Here is a 23,245-nt window from a genome sequence, read left to right on the forward strand (position 1 = left end):
CATTTACTCCGATCTTGCACTGTGTAAGTCCGGTGGTGCTCAAAGTGGGGTACGGGGACCGCCAGGGGTCCTTGGGGGCGTTCCAGGGGGTCACCCAGGAACATGTGTTACAGCATCACAATCTGTTTAACCACTTGAACCCCAGTGCCATATACAGTATACAGTTTACTGTATGTTTTTTAGTTTTTTAAATAGCTGATCTACAAGCTCACAATGTGTCGCTTGTAGATCTGCTATTTTCACAAAAAAGAAAAGAAAGATAACATTTGTATGTATTTATATGATTTGATTTTGGTAAAATAAATACACGTAAACACAATATAATTTAAACCCAGGATAAACACAGACACAAGCATAATGAAACACGTATTTCCAATGTGGTCCTGCACCATAAAATAATAAATTAATAGTTCATTGGACATTTTAATAATAAATACATAGTTATTCATTGGACATTTTAACGACACCAATCTTCTATGGGGGTATCTGGCACAAAATATTTTCACATGGGGGTCCATGGCCATAATTTGGCCTGTGACCCCCATCTGAAAATAATATGCATGTTGTTAATTTTATTTGAGGGTCCTTGACATGAAAACGTTTGAGAACCTTTGGCACAGGCTGAATAGATGTCTATTGATTAGTGTTCACACAGATCAATAGCTGCTATAACAACTGTCTGTGGTTTTAGTATTATAATAGGGCCACTAGAGGGCGCACTGGGACACAGAAAATGGAGAGGAAATGTGCTGTAATATCACTAAAACGAGCGCACTGGGTAAAATGTCCATTTGCCTTCTCAATGCGCCAGTAGAATGTATGTAAATTACATACATTCTACCGGCATTTTCATGTCAAGGACCCCCAAATTAATATGCATTTGTCCGCGGACCTCCATCTGAAAATATCTTGTGTCAGGGACCCCCACACAAGATTTGTGTTGTTAAAATATTCCAGAACATTCGAAAATTATGTTCCCCTATTTCCCCTCCAAGCTTTTATTTGAAAATTGCAGATCTACAAGCTCACAACATGAGCCCACAACACATTGTAATTCACTATGAATATGAACAATTGCAAATAATCAAATACCACAATGCTCCACCTGTTTTATGTTTTATGATATAGCCTATTCAATATTAATATTTTATTGTCAATAGTATACTGTGAACACAACCTGAGTGAGAATCACACACACAACTGGAGAGCAAATGTGTGTGTGTGTGTGTGTGTGTGTGTGTGTGTGTGTGTGTGTGTGTGTGTGTGTGTGTGTGTGTGTGTGTGTGTGTGCTTGCATGCGCGCAGGCGCGCGCGTGCGACTGTGCGCGCGCCCGCGTTGCAGCGCTCGCCGGGCAGAAACGGCGTCTCTACCGTAATAACGCAACAGAGGCGCAGGAGACCTCGCCGCCGCGCGCACAGAAGCTTCGAAGCCGCAAAAAAAAACAGACATACAGGCAAGCCACTTAAAACTACGAGAAGGATTAAAACTTCACCCCTTATTAAACGGTAAGAACGAAATAATACTCTTTGTTTTGACACCACCAAGGTCCGAATTTTGGGGGTTTTGTAAACTAGGGAGAACGTTTTTTTTTTGTAACGGCTTGAGTGATTGATTTTCATGCACGGGAGCGCACGTTGGGTAATAATTAGGCTTCAGACAGAGAGAGAGAGACAGAGACAGACAAACAGGCAGACAGACAGACAGACAGGGCATTTTAAACAAAAGACGCACACGCACGCACACACACATCAGGAAAACAACAACATTAAAAAACATAAACCCGGGGAATCATTCATAAACGTAGTTTATACATCGTTTGTAATATGGACCGAATTCTAGTCTCAAATTTGGAGCGCGCGACCATAAAGGGGTGTGTACTCTCGCGCACTGTCAGGCTACACACTGTATACTCATCTCCTTTAAAAAAAAACACCATATATTTATTATTTTTGCATCGTTTTGATCACAGTGTGTTAAAACAGCATTTAGAAGTGATTCTAACACAGTAAAAATCGTCAGTGTCCATTTAAAACTCCCCAACTCTGAACAGGCTTGTGCCCAAATGGAACCAAATGGACCCGTAAGGGTCCATTTGGTTCATTTGGGCACAAGCCTCTTCAGAGTTAAATGAACACCCATGGATTCACATTGTATAGGTTAATGAGAGTGTGGAATTGGATGGCAAAAGCAGCATCTGTTTTTTTTTTAGGTCAAGTGGGTCTGTGGGTGTCTGGTATAATGTATAGGCTGCACTATATATGGAAACGGTCGATCTCTATGTGTATCCCTCCTGTCGGCAAGCATCGCTGTCGCTCGCCGACAAGAAGGAGCTGATCTTTAGATTAATGAGCCAATTAATGATAATTAACAATTAACCCATTGCAAGATCGGAGTGTATAATTGGCCGTTTTGTTGCAGAAGGAAACCGCATCATGCAGAAATAATGAAGAATAGGCTATTCTCTCTCTCTCTCTCTCTCTCTCTCTCTCTCTCTCTCTCTCTCTCTGCTCCACCTTCTTTGTCTGTCTGTGCGTGGTGGTGGTGTGACGCGCGTGCACGCCTTTACGACTGACTGCGTGCACGCCGCGCGCATTGCAAACCGACTGGATTATGTCACACACGGATACATAATTGATCTCGTATTTTTCGTGTGTGTGTGTGTGATTTTTTAAAAATATGTTATTTTATATCAATCATAAATAATCTAGTCATCCAAAAGCCATGTTTAGGATATCAAGGAGAATTGGGATAAAATGGGATTTTAAAGGAGTCAGAAGGAATAAAGCATCCTTTAGAATAAACTTCCATCACTAGAGACTGCCATGGGCTTTCTTTGTTTGGCCGTGACGCATGCGCAGTGGCTGTAGGGTGTGGATGGCTGGATGGATGGATGGATGATGCCGCTTATTATCAACGGGGAAACACTTTGATCCTGAACACCAAATGTTTATTCTATATAGCTATACGCCGTTTATTTGGTAAACATTAGGAGGAGGAGAGAGAGAGAGAGAGAGAGAGAGAGAGAGAGAGAGAGAGAGAGAGAGAGAGAGAGAGAGAGAGAGAGAGAGAGAGAGAGAGAGAGAGAGAGAGTGTGTGTGTGTGTGTGTGTGTGTGTGTGTGTGTGTGTGTGTGTGTGTCAAATGTTTATTCTGAGGAGAAATAGAAATATAACCCGTTTATTTGGTTTTATTGACATACAGAGTCCTATTTTTTGGAATGTAATTCTTTATTTATGCTGCTGTTTAAATTATTATTTTAATAGCCCATTATATTATTTGAATTTACATTTAGGTGGAGTGTTTGATGTTGACTAACACAACAAAGCCAGGGTCGCTACTTCATTGAGCTTGTAATCAGTGATAGAAAAAGTACTATATTTTTTACTTAAGTAAAAGTATCAATACTGCAATGTAGAAATACTCTGTTACAAGTAAAAGTCTGGTAATCATAATTTACTTGAATAAAAAAGTACAAAAGTATTGGCATCAAAATGTACTTAAAGTACCAACAGTGAAAGTACTCATTATGCAGAATGTCCCGTTTCACAAGGTATCTATGTATAAAATGTATTAAAATCTTTTGAAAATAGCAGATCTACAAGCTCACAATGCGTCGCATTTTGAGCTTGTAGATCTGTTATATTCAAATGACCGAAATGTGTAGGGCTGAAGTGGATAATGTATGTTTTGTAATAATAATCAAAATCTACAAAGTAACAAGTAATTAAAGTTGTCAAATATTTGTAATGGAGTAAAAAGTACAATATTTGCCTCTGAGATGTAATGGAGTAGAAGTAAAAGTACTGAAAATGGGAAAACAAAAGTAAAAATACCTCAACATTATCACTTAAGTACTTAGTTACTTTCCACCACTGCCAAGCTCAGTATAATGAAGCTGAAAGCTGTCGCCTGCATGGACAGACGGAGCATATGGTTATTATTTGGGGAAAATACACAAGTATCTGAACAAACCAGAAGCTCTATATGTTCTTATAGCTTAGGAATGCTATTCACATATGATTATTGTATTGTTATTAAGCTTTTTGGTGTTGTTTTGGATTCAGGATAGATGGGCACTATTGGACATCTGGGTACCTCGATGTAAAATTTGCTATTTTGTCCCAAAATGCAGGGAAAAAAAGAGGGAAAAAAAGCTCTTAAGTAATGTAAAGTATACATGATGTGAACATGCATGGTTACGTCATTATCAGACTTAATTTTATCCTTCTTGTTTATGCCCCAAAACGACTGGATATACAGGTTTTGTAGCAATTGTAGAAATATTAGACCTTAATTGTCGAATATTTAAGCATGTTCTAATCATGTATACTTTACTTTACTTAAAAAACATGTTAGAAATATTTTATTTTATAACATTTTGGAAAAAAATAGCCAATTTAACACTTTGGTGCCCACTCTTCCTTGGTGCCCACCTATCCTTACCGTTCTTATAGCTTAGGAATGCAATATTCATAAGCTTATTAAGCTTTTTGGTGTTGTTTCTGGTGATAAAGCTCGAAGCAGCAGTCTGAATGGACGTGCACCTGCGTCTCTCTCTCTCTGACTGTGATGTCGGCGAGAGAGACACCGCGGTACTACCGAGTGTACCTTTATTATGAGGCTGAAGCGTCGCTTTGATTCAGTGGCAACAAGACGAACCCGGTGACTCACTGCTCTCTCTGTGTGTGTGTGTGTGTGTGTGTGTGTGTGTGTGTGTGTGTGTGTGTGTGTGTGTGTGTGTGTGTGTGTGTGTGTGTGTGTGTGTGTGTGTGTGTGTGTGTGTGTGTGTGTGTGTGTGTGTGTGTGTGTGTGCCAGTTCTCAGAGGGAAGTGATTAAGACAGAACAACTTAATGTCCTCTTTGCTGAAGTGCTACACCATAGGATTACATGATGCACGCTTTTTACTTAAAGGATATGATTATGTGATGTGCAGAATTACTTTTGTAGAATAGCCTACGTCCTTTAAACCCATTTAGACCTGAGGGCGATTCTAAAAACGCCTTCGAAATCCTGACCTAAGTTTTCTGAAAAACTTCAAATATTTGTTAAAAAATTACAACAAATGTATGTTGCTATATACTGTACATAGCAACAGGAACCCCAAAAGGGGTTCCCGTCCTGAAAGGTATAGTTACAAATAGGGGATTCCCGCCCAAAATGGGTTAAATCAAGTCAAACTGCAGCAACCTATGAATGCACCATTGATCTATTCTGTGCTTTTAAGAAACAATGTTATTGACACAAATGTATATACTGTATTGAGTTTCTGTATGTTCACAGGTACACACACCATGCACACACCACCACCACCACCACCACCACGCACGCACGCACGCACGCACGCACGCACGCACGCACGCACGCACGCACGCACGCACGCACCTGTGGCTCACCTATAGTAGGCCTATAGTAGGCCTATACCCTACACTAACATACAGTATTGTGTGTGTGTGTGTGTGTGTGTGTGTGTGTGTGTGTGTGTGTGTGTGTGTGTGTGTGTGTGTGTGTGTGTGTGTGTGTGTGTGTGTGTGTGTGTGTGTGTGTGTGTGCAGGTGGAAGCGGGGTCTATTGTGAATTAACCCCTTAAGCCTTATATACTTTGTCATGCGATTAATCACGAATGAGCTTGTAGTTCGGCTATTTTTGAAGATATTGACTTTTTTTCTTCCCCACCTTAATGACACAATTATCCAGAATAGGAATGGCAGGTTGAAAGTGGTTAAATAATAGACACATCCACTAACAGTAATGCCACTGTAATACTGTAATAGAATCAGTTCCCTTCCAGTTGACTGCAAACAAACCGTAATCTGTGAAGCATTATTGAAGTGCCATACTGTATCAGCAGACACGGAATGAGGAACTGATTCTGATGGGGAAACAAAAGCCGTCAGTGTACTGCAATGAACTGTTCCCTGAAAACAACCGTAATATGTTCATAATGAAACAAAAACCACGCTGGCCACGCCTGATAGAGAGAGAGACAATACACCGAAAATAGCTGATCTACAAGCTCACAGCCCGTCGCAATGCGACGCTACGCAGCGACACCAAATCCATTTGGTTCCATTTGTACTCTCTTCTGAGTTAAATTAACACTGATTTTTGACTGCAGGCAACAACAACCTTGGAAAATTAATCAGATGTTTATCTACGTTCTCGGCTTGTAATGCCTGTTGCAGATATGTTTAAATTGATTAGTAAGGCCTTAAGATGCCCCGTGTGTGTGTGTGTGTGTGTGTGTGTGTGTGTGTGTGTGTGTGTGTGTGTGTGTGTGTGTGTGTGTGTGTGTGTGTGTGTGTGTGTGTGTGTGCGTGCGTGCGTGCGTGCGTGCGTGCGTGCGTGCGTGCGTGCGTGCGTGCGTGCGTGCGTGCGTGCGTGCGTGCGTGCGTGCGTGCGTGTGTTTGGGGGGGTCTCATTACCAACACGACTTGAGACCTATAGTTTAGTGGTTTAGTACAATAATTACTTTTTACATTTCATTATGTTTTAGTAGACGACACACCACCAACACGGAAACACATACGGCACAACACAACGTCACATAACAATATTATAAAGTCACAGGAGCAAAAGAAAGACAAATCATAAAATACTTATTCACACCAAATACAGTATATAATAATCATCGCAATATTGCTGCCAATTACATCTCCCCCATTATTTGGTCCCATGTGTACACTCTCAGAGTTACAGGCCCATAAGGGTCCATTTGGTTCCTAACTATACATCATTTAGCAGCTGGGGACCCCCCTGGAACCCACTCACGGACCCCCGGGGGAACCCGGACCGCACGTTGAGAATCAGTGCCCTATTAGGTCAACCAATGACAGCAAATAAAAACGGGTCGTTTGTTTTAAACTCCTGGAGGACCAGGCGGGTGGAGCTCACGAAAACACTTGCACATCAAACAGTGTTGGTCAGAGTGTCAGACGAGGAATTGTGGATTCAAGTGTACCTGAAATACTAAATGTTGCAGACATAGGCGGCCGGTGAGCTTGACAATTGGGAAGGCTGGGGCTCGGCCTCGCGCGAAGCGCACGGGCGCCGAAATCCGTGGTTTCTGGGCGGATTGTGTTAGTTTCTCTTTGTTTTTTGGTTACTTTATTTCGGTTATAGGGTAAGGGTTAGGTTATTTAATTCTTATTTTTGCCTGATTGTACTGATTTATTATCAAAAAAATGACTAAATAATGCTGCACACATATATTATATATAATTTGCACAATTCCCAGAATATCCCAGCATAACATTTGGGAAGGCTTAGCCTACCCTATAGCCTTCATTACCCGCCGCCTATGGTTGCAGAGACCGATGAACGAGAGTGAATGAGAGGACTTTTGGCACGGCGACCGGTCCAAACAACCTGTTGGACAGCTGACTGAGGCTTGTAGATTATGTGGGAAGAGCAGGGCCCTCGGGTGGCGCATTGGTAAAGTAGCCGCCCACCACCACAGAGTCGGCGGTTCGAATCCACCGCCGTCGCGGTGCATTCGGCTTTGTTGAGTGTCTATACGAACACAATTGGCGCGTGTTGGGGGAGGGTGATATTTTTCACTGCCCGTATTCCTACGGGCTGGGGGCGACACCTGTCAGCAGCAGTGGTGTAAAGTAACTAAGTACGTGTATTCAAGAACAGTACAGGTATTTTATTTGGTGGGGGGGAACCCCAATATTTGTGGTGCCAGGGAACCCCAATATTTGTGTTGTTAAAATGTTTGAAAAATATTCCAAATATTTTACTTTATTTTTCAAGATTTTTTGAAAGTAGAAAATCTAAAAGCTCACGGTGCTGAGCTTTTAGTATAGAGTCTGGTTACTAGACTCTAGTACAATAGGGAGTCCGGTCAACCATATGGGATTTAAGTGGTTAATGTAACGTTGCTGTCGGGCAGAAACCTTGTATCTCCATTTTTCAACTTGTTAAAGGAGTAGTTCACCCAAAACATTACTTATTTTCTATCAATTGCACACCCCATGAAGCCTTGAATCCATGGATTTATTTTTGTTTTTGTGGCATTCCTAGCCAATAATTTGATTCCCGTCTCCTACCGGCTAATGTATCCGGTAGGAGACACAAAGTAGATTATTTGTGTCTCCTACCGGATACACAACCAGGTCATCAAATTATTGGTTTAGGAATGCCACAAAAACATAAATAAATCCATGAATTTAAGGCTTCATGGGTGTGCAATTGATAGAAAATAAGTAATTTTTTGGGTGAACTCCTCCTTTAAGCTTTTTCCGCATAAAAAATGATGTCCTACTTTGTCATACTACACTGTCACATAAAAGTAGCAAAAATAGCTGATCTACAAGCTCACAATGTTTTACCACTTTGACTAATTATTTTATATACTTTTGGTATTCAAAAATAGCAGATCTACAATCTCACAACAGGTGAGCTTGCAGATCTGCTATATTTGGTCCTTGGTGCAAAATGTTTCAGATGGGGTCCTGGGCCAAATACTAATTTGGGGGTCCTTGACATGAAAATGTTTGAGAACTACAACTGGTCTATGGTAGTATCTCCTGCCATCAAGCTAAATTGACGAGAAAACAACCTTTGACAGAGTTTGAAGTAATTAATACTTGACGGCCGACTTCCACAGGAAATTTAAAACGTTCCTCACTTCCTCTTTCCTGTAAGTGCGACGTGACTGAAGTTACACTATCTGTGATATCATATCACACACACACACACACACACACACACACACACACACACACACACACACACACACACACACACACACCCACGTGCACGGACACACACACACACACACACACACACACACACACACACACACACACACACACACACACACACACACACACACACACACACTGTGATTACACTATGGTGAGAGTTTTAAAAATGCACACACACGCAGAAAACAACATTGACCATTAAAATAAACATGCTCTGACAAGGCACGCAGCCCACCCATCTGACAAATGAACATGGCAGTGTTAAGTGGTCAGATGGGTGGACTTTTAAATGGGCCCTGATCCAGAAAAGGTTGCGAACCATTGATGCACTGTACGTGTACAAATTAAGTTATAATGGGGGGCGGGGGGCTCATTTGAAACTATCTCAACTCTTTGTCTTTCCTACTGTACAATGTCTACCTCTCAGCTTTCCTACTGTCTGTCTCTCCTACGCTGTCTCCTCTCTCAGCATTTTATCTATCAGCCAACGAAACCAATGGCTGTCAAAGTGCCTTTGACAACCGGGGGGTCCGGAGTCCTTGAAGGGGTTCCAGAGGGTCCCCAGCAAAGCGTTGTGATTGTGATGTGTTGTGATGCGTTGTGAGCTTGTCTATCTGCTATTTTCTGCTAAAGTTTCCCCACAATATGGATGTTGGGGTTTAAGTGGTTAACCACTGGACTGATCTGTGCCACACTCCAATACAATGGAGGTCGGACTGAAACTTTGCCCAAATATGGAGATGACTGACATAACAATAGTCAGTGATGGAAAAAGTCACTAAGTACATTTACTTAAGTATTGTACTTAAGTACAATTTTGAGATATTTGTACTTTACTTCGTATTTCCAATACCTTTACTTCTACTCCACTACATCTCAGAGGCAAATATTGTACTTTTACTCCACTACAATTATTTAAAAACTTTAGTTACTTTTCAGATATAAATTATGATATTATAAAACATACATTAACCACTTTAGCCCTATTTTATACATGGGCTGTTTGAAAATAGCCGATCTACAAGGTCACAACGCGTCGCATCGTAACGCGTTATTATATTTAAGTACTTTTACTTTAGGTACTTTAAGTACATTTTGATGCCAATGCTTTTGTACTTTTACTCAAGTAAATTTTGAATTCTGGACTTTTACTTGAAACAGAGTACTTCTACATTGCACTATTGATACTTTTACTTAAGTAACACATTTGAGTACTTTTTCCACTACTGACAATAGTGATGTCATAATCTCACATCACATCAGCCTTTATAAGGTGTTGTTGTTAGACATCACTCGACTGTGTCGAGAGAGCGAGAGAGAGAGACAGAAAGGCAGACAGACAGACAGACAGACAGATACAGATGTTGCACTGGACGGTGACCAAAGCCAATGTTGAAACGGTTTCCCAAAATGCCACTGTATCAGCACATAGACTCGATGATATAGACTATGATGTTGCTATAGCAGTGGGGCACAAGGTGTATTGCTTTGGAAGGTGCGACATGAACATTGAGGATCGGATTGGTGTGAACGTCTTCAACACAGTGACTTCGCGCTGGGTGAAGTTGCCCCCAGTGACAACTGGAAGAGGAGTTGAGGTTCCCTCCGGACGACACGGCTACACAGCTGTGCTTATAGAGGATATCATCTACATCTGGGGAGGGCGTAAGGACACATTGGAGTACTGTAACGTCCTTTATGCATTTGATGTCGACACCAACAGATGGTTCAAACCCAAGATTTCTGGGACTGTTCCAACAGGGAGGGAGGCACACACAGCCTGTGTTTCTGTGACGATCATGTATATTTATGGAGGACGCGTACGCTATGAATATTCCTGCAATGACATCTACAAGTTGGACACCACCACAATGGTTTGGTCTCTTATTAACACCAGAGGCACTCCATCATATGGTCACTCTGCCGCCATAATCGGAACAAAGATGTTTGTATCTGGGGACAGGGCGTACCGGGTCAGAGTGTTTGACACAGAGACCAACTTCTGGCTGAACAGGCCTTCTCCACAGCTTCCAGAAGAACGCATCAGAAGGCATCATTCAGCCTTTGCCTACAATGGAGAGTTGTACATAATGTACCGCTGGACCTTCAATGATCTGTGGAAATTCAATCCAGACACCTTCTCCTGGAAGAAGCTTGAGCCCAAGGGGAAAGGCCCATATAGGAAGTATACGACGGGCTGTTGCGTAGTGGGAGATTGTGTCATCTTTCTCGGACAATCAGTCCAGTATATCCTAGACTTGAGTCCCAGAATGAAGACCTTATGTAAGCTAGCAGTTATTCAGTACGGTCTGGAGCAGTCTGGACTCCCACACAACATCAGGTGGGAACTGGCAGCCATGACTACCAACAACAACACATGACAAGAGCAGAGAATAACTTCCAGACAATGCAACAGAAGAGTGTGTGTGTGTGTGTGTGTGTGTGTGTGTGTGTGTGTGTGTGTGTGTGTGTGTGTGTGTGTGTGTGTGTGTGTGTGTGTGTGTGTGTGTGTGTGTGTGTTTTACCAGGGATAGGTTCACAGGTTCACATTGCGAGATCTGTAAAATGTGTTGTCCCCCCAGCACCCAAACTTACAAATAGGGATGGAACGATATAAAGAAATGATGTCACAATGATTGTGGCGAAAACGTGCTGGGATTAACGATGTTATCACAATAATCAAATTATGCTTTAAAGTCTTAAATTGACACTTTGGGCATTAGTCAAAAATAGCAGACTCACAAGCTCACAACGCGTTTTGGTGTGGACGGAAAAAAGGCGGTTCTATACACAAATCCACGGAGTGCTGCCCTGTAGGTGGCGCCGCCATTGCTGCAGTGTCAGACTCATCAGCTTCTGCTGTGGTTCTGTCCGTCTGTTGACGTTACTCTTTACCTGCTTGGCTGTTACTTGGAGCAGCCATAAACTACACAAGTTCGTCCCGATTTTCTGTACATCTTTGTAAAGTTAGTGTTAGTAAAAAGCAGGTAAAAGAGTAACGTGAGCAGTCAGTGACAGCAGCTGAATGACACCACACAGCAGCAGCTGACCGAGTCTGACACCGCAGCAATGGCGGCGGCGCCCCCTACAGGGCAGCGCTCCGTGGATTCGTGTATAGCCAACTCCTGTGTGTGACGGATAATTTCACGATAAATTTAATTATCCGCAATATCATTATTGTGAGCAGTTTTTTCATTGCGATAAACGATAGTAAAGATTATCATCCCATCTTTATTTCCACTCGAGGGTGTGCTTTACCGTCATCTTTGTCACTACCATGATGCGATCAGGAGGCACAACCGTGATGTGGTCACGAGGCACTTGCGTCGAGTTCCGTAAGCATCGCTAGAGCGACGCCTAGATCACACATTGTCACAATGGACACAAGCCTCCAGTCTTTATTCGATTTGATTGACTGAACTCTTTCAATAAAGTGTTCAGTAGTGTTTTTTTTATTATTGTAATATGGGCGATTTGTCGGGGGGCTCCCTAGGCTGGTGGGGGGAGTGTAAAAAGGGTTACAAAATTGCGGGGTAAAAATGTAAGTAAAAAAAAATTAGAGAAAAAAGATTCCGGTTGGGGTTACGGTTAGGATTAGGTATTTAGAGGTTATGTTTGGTGGTTGGGGTTAGAGTTCTCCTTGTTTTATGCTCGGTTGTGTGGCGATGTCACACATCGAAACATATAGATCTACCGCATGGTAGAGCAGACTCTATGCACGGTAGGCATATTGGAAATCATTTGGGCCTCTTACTTACTTCCTTCACAGGTGTAACCAATGATACAAATGAAGGCTCTCTGTTCCATTCTGGTCAAACAGAGGTCAGGGTGCTGATATTGTGCATGTTGGCTCACTGGAAACACTCTGCTACACCAGTGGGTCTCAAAGTGTGGTCCAAGGACCCTCATGGTTCCTTGAGGGGTTTCCACATGGCCCCTCATGGTGTGTGTAACTCTGAGAGTGTGCAAATGGAACCAAATGGACCCGTAAGGGTCCACACTCTCAGAGTTATGGGGGTCCTTAGGTTTGAGAACTACTGTGCTACACTAAATGGAACAGAGCCTTCATTAGTATAATTTGTAAAACCTGTGAAGGAAGTTAGGAAGAGGCCCAATTTATTTCCAATATGGCTGCTGAGCCTAAAGGACTGTGGTTCTCAAAGTGGTCATTGGGGTGGTCCTCAGTGGAACGCCAGTGGAACCCCATGCAGATACAGATATTTGAAATGAGCAGATATACAAGCTCACAACGTGTCGCAATGCGACACGTTGTGAGCTTGCAGATCTGCTATTTTCAACAACAACAAAAGAATCTTGAAAACAAAACAGTGACAAATGTGGAATATTTTTGGGAAAAAACTTTAACGCCGTCTTGTATGGGGGGTCCCTGGCCCAAAATATTCTTAAGATGGGGGTCCAAAGCCAGATACATATCAATTTGGAGGCCACATGAAAAAAAGTTTGAGAACCACTCACACAGGGACATTCCGTTCTCCCTTGAGAACCCATCTCCCAGAGACACAAAGGGGCGAAGATGTTCCCTGTTCCCTGCCAGGTTGTGATCGTGACGATCACCAAATTTGTGTGGAGCATTGGTTCTCAAAGTGGGGTCCGGCAAAATGTGTTAATAAAGCGTCACAATCATTTTAACCCCTTTATCCATATTTTATACTTTGGCTATTCAAAAATAGCAGATCTATAAGCTCACCGCGCTATGAGCTAGTCGCTTTGGATAAAAGCGTCTGCTAAATGACTGTAATGTAATGTAATGTAATGTAGATCTGCTATTTTTGAAAAAATCTTGAAAATGTTTGCAAATCTTTGAATATATATAATTTTAAAGCGAACATTTGTAACACAAATCTTTGCTTCTGGGGGTCCTTGGAACAAAATATTTTGAGATGGGGGTCCGCGGCCAATTACATATCATTTTGGGGGTCCTTGACATGAAAAAGATTGAGAGTATTTGACCGTAGTATGATAATTGTGAGAGGAAAAATGGCTGCTGTGATTCAGTGTTTGTTTTCAGTGGTTTTTACCTCAGTGGTTTTCAAACCAAAATTCCAAGGACCTAAGGGTCCATTTGGTTCTATTTGTACACTTTCAGAGTTACAGACCTGTATTTGGTTCCATTTGTACACTCTCAAGAGTTATAGACCTGTAAGGGTCCATTTGGTTCTATTTGTACACTCTCAGAGTTACAGACCTGTAAGGGTCCATTTGGTTCTATTTGTACACTCTCAGAGTTACAGACCTGTAAGGGTCCATTTGGTTCCATTTGTACACTCTCAGAGTTACAGACCTGTACGGGTCCATTTTGAAACACCCTCAATGAACCCTGAGGGTCCCTGGACCCCACTTTGAGAACCCCTGCTGTGATAAAAGCAAACAAGTTGAAAATAAAAAGTTTAAAGAAATATTAACATCTGCACTGCACTTTAAGTTGTTTGAAAAACAAAGCTATTTGATCCATGCAAATGATAGAGCACTCTCATAGAATTATGCAAAAGATGTTTCAACTTAGACAAGCACAATCCCTCCTGTCTCACCCTGAGTCACGACACGCAAATGTGATGCTCTATCTATCTATCTATCTATCTATCTATCTATCTATCTATCTATCTATCTATCTATCTATCTATCTATCTATCTATCTCTAGATCAATCTCTAGATCAACCGATCTAGACACGCACAGTTGGTTAAGTCAGTGGTTTTCCGACCCCTATATAGATGTATTTGTATCTGGCCGTGGACCCCATCTGAAAATATGTTTTGCCAGAGACCCACAGAGGAAAAGATTTGTGTTGAAAAAGTGTCTGAATCATAAAAAATGAAAAAATGACCCCCCCAAGTATAAGTATTTGAGAACTGGTTTACGTACTGCGTGTCATTCATGTTTAGATCACCAGTGTATTTAATGTGAGGAAGGACTCGGCACTTTTTGTTTGTATATAAAATAGTTTATTTATCACCACAGTACACTATGAAGTTGTCACGCAAATATCTGGCTTCTCGGTCTGTCTGTCTGTCTGTCTGTCTGTCTGTCTGTCTGTCTGTCTGTCTGTCTGTCTCTGTCTCTGTCTCTGTCTCTCTCTCTCTCTCTCTCTCTCTCTCTCTCTCTCTCTCTCTCTCTGTGTCAGATAGCATGAACAGACGTTTCATTTCATCAGGAGGATGAGAGTCAAATCCCAGTCACATTGGAATAAGGACATTTACATGGTCACCTCATCTGGATGTTCTATTTCCATACCTGATGGCAGTGGTGGAAGAAGTACTCAGATATCTCTCTCTCTCTCTCTCTCTCTCTCTCTCTCTCTCTCTCTCTCTGTGTGTGTGTGTGTGTGTGTGTGTGTGTGTGTGTGTGTGTGTGTGTGTGTGTGTGTGTGTGTGTGTGTGTGTGTGTGTGTGTGTGTGTGTGTGTGTGTGTGTGTGTGTGTGTGTGTGTGTGTGTGTGTGTGTGCGCGCGCGTGCGCGTGTGTGTATGTGTGTGTTTATATACAGTATAGGGGGGTTATTCTTATTTGGCATACTGAGAGTGTGCGTGCAAAGAATCACGGCAATCAAATGCTGCGTTCGTGATTGGTGGCATTTTGTACAAAAAACAGGGCCTCGCCTGCAAACTTTGGGTAAATTTACCTAAGTACTTTCCACCGCAGAAGGTGAATGTAGCTGCTGTTGTGCTGGAATGAGAAGCACAGTGCTGTGTTTGTGTGTTGTTGTGCATCGCCATGGCATCCACACTGTGATAAACTGCATTGCGTTGCTTAGATTCCCAGGATTGGAAACAACACACTGTGGCGTTTTTGGCCTCGCCGTGTCACTTCCTCTGCAGTATGACTTATCTGAGAGCGAGACAGTGTGAGAGTGAGACAGCGTGAGCAGTGAGACAGCGTGAGCAGTGAGACAGCATGCCAGATGGACACATTTAGATCAGTGACTAACTTTTTCACGTCAAGGACCCCCAAATCATTGGGTGGAAACCTTGCATGTCCAAAACAGTGTCTTTTATTATTATTATTATTACTATTATTATTATTATTATTAGTAGTAGTAGTAGTAGTATAAATAGTGAAAATAGCAAATAGCAAAATAACAAAAAGAAAAGAAAAGAAATATAAATTAAACAAAAATTTAAATAAAACAGATGGCTCAAGACCTAAATTAGTTGTGAACTTGTAGATCTGTTATTTTCACTACTTTTGTGCAACACTGTTTGTCATGTTAGACAATGTTCACACTGCCCGCCTAAAATAAAACAACAACGTTAAACTTTATGAAGAATTCTTTCTGAACAATATTGACAATGTCGGAGTATTTTCACTCAATTGATTTTTTTTTTTTAAACAATATATGTATTGGCATTTTCAAGTATATAACACAACAATATGGCATTTGTAGTAAATGTCTATAACAAATCAACAAACAAAAACAGAGCAAAAAGACATCACATAGCAATCATACATTATACATAACATCTGGCATCCAAAAACAAAAAATAAAAAAACGTTACAAAAACATTTAAAAAAAACAACAACCAACAAACAAACAAACAAATATAATAAGATATGGTCATGAATTTTCCTCCCACGATACGAATTAGCAGAACTATCTATTTAGATTTTTCAAATCTACTCCTATTCTGTACTGATCAGAGCAATGGTCACAGAGCTATGGCCATTTGAAGTGGTAAACACTGCTGTAACACTGCTGTAGTGTGCGCAATTTAGTTTAGTGGGTGTGACTATTCTCATGGCAGACCCCTGAACAGTGTTTGTGCCGGATTGTACAGCATTGGTGCACCTGTGGCCCCGTGTGGCCCCGTGACAGGGCCCCTGTGGTCCACACGTTGCCCCTGAGGTGACTGTTGTCACGGCGGGCCCCATAACAGTGTTTGTGTTGAGTTTGGTGCGGATCGGAGCAACGGTGCACCGCACAAGTTACTGTCGACCACACACTAGGCAATTTTAATAGAGGATAAAGTCATGCCCAACATAGGACTTCTCATTTGAAAGTGTTCAAGAACATTCATCTCATATTTCAACCAGTTGAACGTTGTTGACACTTGCTGCCATCTCACATGTTAAAAGGAGATGAGCTCCACTAGCCCGACTCTTCTTAAAGAGACAGATCCTTCTTTACTAGATCGCAGAGTTGGTTCCATTTGTACAATCTCAGAGTTCCATTTGTACACTCCCATAGTGTACATAGACAATGTGAGATCCCTCCGATCCTCTGACAAAGGCCTTCTGAAGATACCCGCGTCCAATGTCAAAACAAAGGGTGACCGGGCCTTTGCAGTGGTCGGAACACACTTCCCTTGGCTTTAAAAAAAATGCTGAGTCTGAAGGTTTTTAGAGCATGCTTAAAACACATTTGTTTCGTAAGCATTTTGTCCCATGATGTTTTACCTGACTCACATAGATCAATGCTTTGTTTTTTATCCTTGTTGTATTTTGTACTATAATACCCTGTTTGTAACTTGTTAATTTTGTGTATATTGTGTTCCATTGTACAGCACACTGTTTTGAGAGGTGCTTTATAAATACAATGTACTTACTTACTTTAAGTAAGTAAGTACATTGTATTTATAAAGCACCTCTCAACGTAGGTAAGCACCTTCCCGGTCTCTCTTCCCGGTCTCAACGTAGGTAAGCACCTTCTCAACGTAGGTAAGTAAGTTACTTACCTACGTTGAGAACCACTACTTTGTTCAGCAGTGGACTTCTTGTGCATACTGCCTGTAGGCGGAGGAACTCAATACCCCAATATTCGTTCACACTGTGAATAGTTGTGTGTTTGAATTCTTCGCGGGTACGGGTATAGCTTGGCCCAGAATGAGCGGGTAAGGTCCATTGCCTTATGCCTAGCTAAACTGTTGGCGGTCTCTGAAGTTTTTTTCTCAGAACTTGTGCATCTCCGGATGTCCTGACTCTCTGAACTATAGTTATGAAAGCCTGCCCGAACCGAAAGATTTTCCGACGTCGGAAGGAGCTTGTAATGGCCGTCGCTCTTGCTCAATCTCCGTTGAGCACCTGGTTGGCTTTTTGGGCTTTCTCTGCAGCAAAACAATATATAAAAATATTAAATAAAAACAACTCACAAAAACAAAAGATAGAGATTGTCTAACAACAGTGTGGCTTCGTTGTGGCTCTATGACTTCATTACCTTCACAAAATGCACCCATTAGCTGCGAATTTCTACCCATTACCCGTGAAATATGGATAATGGAGCTGGCACTGTCCCTAAACGCTATTCTGCACCTGCTATACCTCGCTCTCCATTACGCCGACTCCGTTATTTGCGGGTGGAGGTGTGGTCGTGGGCGTGTTGTTGCGGTATCCCCAAAATTGCTATTCTGGCCACACACCTTTGGGAAAGCGCACAGCGGACTCTAAAACCACCCACAGTGCCAACTTGGTTTGTAGAGCGCACAGGCTACAATTGATTCCTGGACACGGCCAGGACGCACAGAGCGGCACCTCTCTCTACTAGGCTATTATTGTAAACAAATCTCACTGATTCTAATTTTCTTATAATCAGCAGAAGGGAGTGTCAATTCCTTGTGTCAATTGTGTGTATATAAGATGATAGTCTATTTAAAGAAGACAATTTGTGCATCGCGCAATGCAATGCTCCAATTTACATACGTCAGTTTTATTCATCGATTACGCAGGAAATAATATAACAAAAATATAAAATTCTCTATGATCAGTAACATGTAGGTGATATGTATGTCTAGCAAATGTGGTTTTATTGAAAGGCAATGAAAGGCTAGAGCTTAGCAACTCAACTTCGGGTTTTTGGTTTCCATGTTAAATCCCCACAGTGCGGCTGCAGAGCTGAAGAACTGTGTTGCCAGAATTTGCGAGAAATAAGCAACCAGGTCTATGAAAACAAGCCCAAAAGAAGCGACTATATATTAGGCCTGCATGAGCACTTCAAACCTATATATGTCGTCCATTAAACAATGTAGATATTTATATATGTTGGCTATTTGAAAATAGACGATCTACAAGCTCACAACCGTTCTACCATTATTTACAAGCAACTTCAGAAAAAGAAGCCCAATGTGGCTTACCAGGCAACACTGCCGACAGGGAGATAGGAGAGCGCAAGATTGGATTGGGGATAAATTAATGGCTAGTGCAGTCTTCTCTTAAAGGGTTAGTTCAGATTTTTTGAGTATTTTCTGTAGGAAATACTTACCATTAATGTAGTGGTTGCAAAGGTATTAATTGATTGCCCGAGTCCCGTGGTCAGAGTTATGGTCCGTTTTTGATAAATATGAAGTAGTTCCGGTAGATTAGTAGATTTGGTGGGGGCCGCTCATTAAAAATAAATAAATTAATAAAACTAACGTCATTTGTATTGTTGACCTATTTCTACCATATAGAGCAGGTTTCGTTCAATTTCGACCCCTCTGTCACATGGTACTAATGTTTGTGTCCAGAATCACTGCGCCGTTGCAGCCTACTCACGCACAAAATATATGACACAAAAAATAGTACCATGTGACAGAGGGGTCGAAATTGAACGAAACTTGCTCTATATGGTAGAAATAGGTCAACAATACAAATGACGTTAGTTTTTTTAATGTATTTATTTTTAATGAGCGGCCCCCACCAAATCTACTAATCTACCGGAACTACATTCATATTTATCAGAAACGGACCATAACTCTGACCACGGGACTCGGGCAATCAATTAATACCTTTGCAACCACTACATTAATGGTAAGTATTTCCTACAGAAAATACTCAAAAAATCTGAACTAACCCTTTAAAGGTAATAACATCTGGCACGGTGATTGGTTTTATCATTGTAGCGCCCACCTATGCATAATGTAACGGGTAGCGCAGGTGTTTGGCAGGTAAGGCAGATGTCCCAGAATAGCAACTTTTGCGGGGAAACGCCCCTTGCCTTGTCCTAAATCCGATATTAGTGGCTTTAGCAACTTCAGTGCGGAATATAGGGCCCTACGTTTCCATTTGGTTCAAATTGTACACTCTCAAGAGTTACCTGTCGTTTAGCTGGATACCCCGTGGAAGGGTACCCCTGGAGGTCCCCAGACCACTGCCGTCGTGCTCTCACAGAGCAGTTGTTCCCCCAGGCTGTGAGATAAATGTTTGTCAGTGTTGCATACAACTTGGTGCAGTGCCAAGCTCTTACTTCCTCTCGTGAACAGTGTTGGGAAGTAACTAAAGTAATATGTAACTTAAAGTAATATTATTACCTTTTCCCAGTAACTAGTAACGTAACTAATTACTTTCACGTTTTGAGTAATAATATTACCTTTACTTTTTTTCAAAAAGTAACTTATTACTTTTTTTCACGAGCCTCGGTGGTACTCTGGGTTTAAATGTGTTTATTTGATCCTGTGTTGTTTTTGGAAACGTTGCGCACTTGAGTTATCAGCTGCGGAAGGGCGGGCCGCCCTTAAACCGGATCAAACAGTGTTGCCATGTCTGCTTATTATAAGCGACTTGTTAACCGATGAAGACGCGCCGTAAGCTTGTAGGTCGGCTATTTTCTATATATATATATATATAGGTCACTGACTGTGGCATGTAAATATATATATACACACACACACACACACACACACACACACACACACACACACACACACACACACACATAATATATATATATATATATATATATATATATATATATATATATATATATATATATATATATATATATATATATATATAGGTCACTGTGGCCTGTGTCTCATGATGAGTCATTATCTGTTTGAGCCCAGGTGTTTTTAAAATACATTAAAGGGCAAGACCACTTTGTTAGAGGTTTGGGTTGTGTAGTTACCTTGCCATGATGTAACTCCAAAGGTGGACAAGAAATCAAAAATAATTGCTCCATTGATTAGAAATTGAACATTCAAAATATGCTCCTCATTGACTCACATTGTACGCTGAAACAGCTCTCAAAGTCACTCTTTTAGCATGTAAACGGACGCAAACAAAGTTGATTCAGACAATATAGAACATCACCAAACCCAGAACTGTTTTTTTTTTTTATAAAAAATGTTAACTTCCTGTTGATTTTGCTATTTTTATTTAGAAGAAAACACGGACTGGATCTGCGGATCCGGATCCAGTTCTTCAAATAGTAAAATCAACAGGAAGTTGACATTTTTATTTAAAAAAAAATCAGTAGTGGGTTTGGTGATGTTCTATATGCTCTGAATCAGCTTTGTTTGTGTTTGTTTATGTTCTAAAAGAGTGACTTTGAGAGCTGTTTTACCGTACAATGTAAGTCAATGAGGAGCATATTTTGAATTATCAATTTCTAATCAATGGAGCAATTATTTTTGATTTGTTGTCCACCTTTGGAGTTACACCATGGCAAGGTAAATACACAACCCAAACCTCTACCAAAGTGGTCTTGCCCTTTAAATACATTTAAAATACTTGTTTCCATTGAGGTCCTTAGTATTCAATTCATAGTCGTCAAATGGTTTTCATTTAGTCTGTAAGTTATGAATTCATACACAGTAAAAGTCTTAGTGTTAATGTAATTCAAATGAGTGTACAATGAGGATTTTACAATATAGGCTGCAGAAAAGAGAAAAAAAACAACTGCTAATGTTGAAAATACAAAGTCTGACTTTTGGGGAGAAAGGATGCAATTACTGGGGGCGAGGAAAAAAAGTAACTAAAGTAATAAGTAACTAAGTACTTTTGGCAGGGAGTAATAAGTAAAGTAACTACATTACTTTTTAAACAAGTAATATGTAATAAGTAATATATTACTATGTTTTAGTAACTATCCCAACACTGCTCGTGAAGGACTCTATAAGCCACTTTGGCTCAGTGACAACCTGACACATTATTACCCTTTACCTTGTTTAACTTTTCACACCACAACCCGCGAGTAGCCGTTTAAGTCGGCCAGTATTGTGTTGGTATGCGTGTTTCGCATACCAACACACGTTGCACGTTAGCATTAGAACTGTCTACACTGGAAAGCGGCATTGAAAATTGTTACTGTTGCTGCGCCTCATTCATATACAGAATCTGCTGCATGTTTGTTTTCTTGTATTGTTGCTTTTGGGCAGAGATCTGTTATATCCATATTTACTTGTTTTTTTTTGTTTTTTCACCCTATAAATAGACTCTATGCACAGCAGCCATAATGGACAGAAATTGGGCCCCTTCCTTGCTTCCTTCACAGGTGTTACCAATGACACTAATGAAGGCTCTGTTCCATTTAGTGTAGCACAGTGGTTCTCAAACTTTTTAATTTCAAGGACCCCCATAACTCTCAGAGTTAGGTGCATTTCGCCCTTCCGACATGTCGCCTTTCCGACATGTCGCCTTTCCGACATTAACGTTACGAACCCTATACCTAACCCTAACCCTAACCCTAACCGCACGCGGACGCAACTAGTCGGAGTGGCGAGATGTCGGAATGGAGAGCACCCCCCCTCAGAGTTACACCCTCTCAAGGAACCATGAGGGTCCCTGGACCACACTTTGAGACCCACTAGTATTTCTAGTGAGCCAACATGCATCAACATGCATATCAGCAGAGCCTTCATTAGTATCATTGGTAACACCTGTGAAGGAAGTAAGAATTTTTCTCCAAAATGGCTGCTGTGCATAGAGCCTATTATATAGTGAAAATGGCCGATCTACAAGCTCAGCGTCTATTTTCTTGTTTTCTCGTTTTAGTTTTTTTTCACACAGCAACGCGTTGATATTAAAATCAAAATGTAGGCCTACTTCGTAATTTGTACTTTTGAATGCTCGAGTATAATATTTTGCCTACCACTGCCTGTCTGTCCTTGGGCAGCTTTAATGTCAAACCCAAGGTGAAGTGTCATCGTAACGGCACCGTGCCCACAGATTTTCTGGAAGCGCGGAACATCTTTCATACGTTAGATATTAGATATCACATATTAACTTGATAATCTGGAGATAATGTGGGCAGTGGCTGCTTTGGGTTTCAGTGGACGATCGATATGTTCCCCGTAGCAATTTTTAGCATGACATTCCATACCTGGAGTTGTGTAAAATGAATCCCGCCGTGCACTTTGTGCATAAGTCTGCTGGGGGGTCACTAATACTTTGAATGCGTACGCCCAGTGAATACGTGAATACTGGACAGAAAATCGAGTCGCTGTGCATTTTCTGTGCAGAATTCTCAAAGATTTACTGTGTGTCTTATTGTCTTCTAAATCAGTGGTTCTCAACCTTTTCTGGATAAGGGCCCATTTGAAAATCTTGTAAGTGTTCGCGTCCCACCCATCTGACCCCTCATCAATGGTGTAAAGTAACTAAGTACATGTACTCAAGTACTGTACTTAAGTACAATATTGAGGTACTTTTACTTTACTGGAGTATTTCCAATTGTCTATACTTTTACTTCTACTCCACTACATTTCAGAGGCAAATATTGTACATTTACTCCACTACAATGATTTGAAAACTTTAGTTACTAGTTAATTTGCATACATAAATTATTATAAAACATACATTAACCACTTTAGTCCTATTTTATACTTAG

The 23,245-nt window shown here is 41.1% G+C and overlaps 1 protein-coding gene across 1 annotated transcript in view; it reads left to right on the forward strand.

The window, feature by feature from the left end:
* The first annotated feature begins 1,395 nt into the window (after nt 1–1,395).
* The window catches only part of basp1 (brain abundant, membrane attached signal protein 1), a 73,332-nt gene continuing 51,482 nt past the window's right edge, over nt 1,396–23,245 (forward strand). The window contains exon 1 of the mRNA XM_084056358.1: nt 1,396–1,506. The gene's annotated coding sequence lies outside the window, so the exon portion shown is untranslated. The remainder of the gene's footprint in view (nt 1,507–23,245) is intronic.

The sequence above is a fragment of the Gymnoscopelus microlampas genome, assembly GCF_963454915.1.
Source record: "Gymnoscopelus microlampas genome assembly, chromosome: 5".
Classification (NCBI taxonomy): domain Eukaryota; kingdom Metazoa; phylum Chordata; class Actinopteri; order Myctophiformes; family Myctophidae; genus Gymnoscopelus; species Gymnoscopelus microlampas.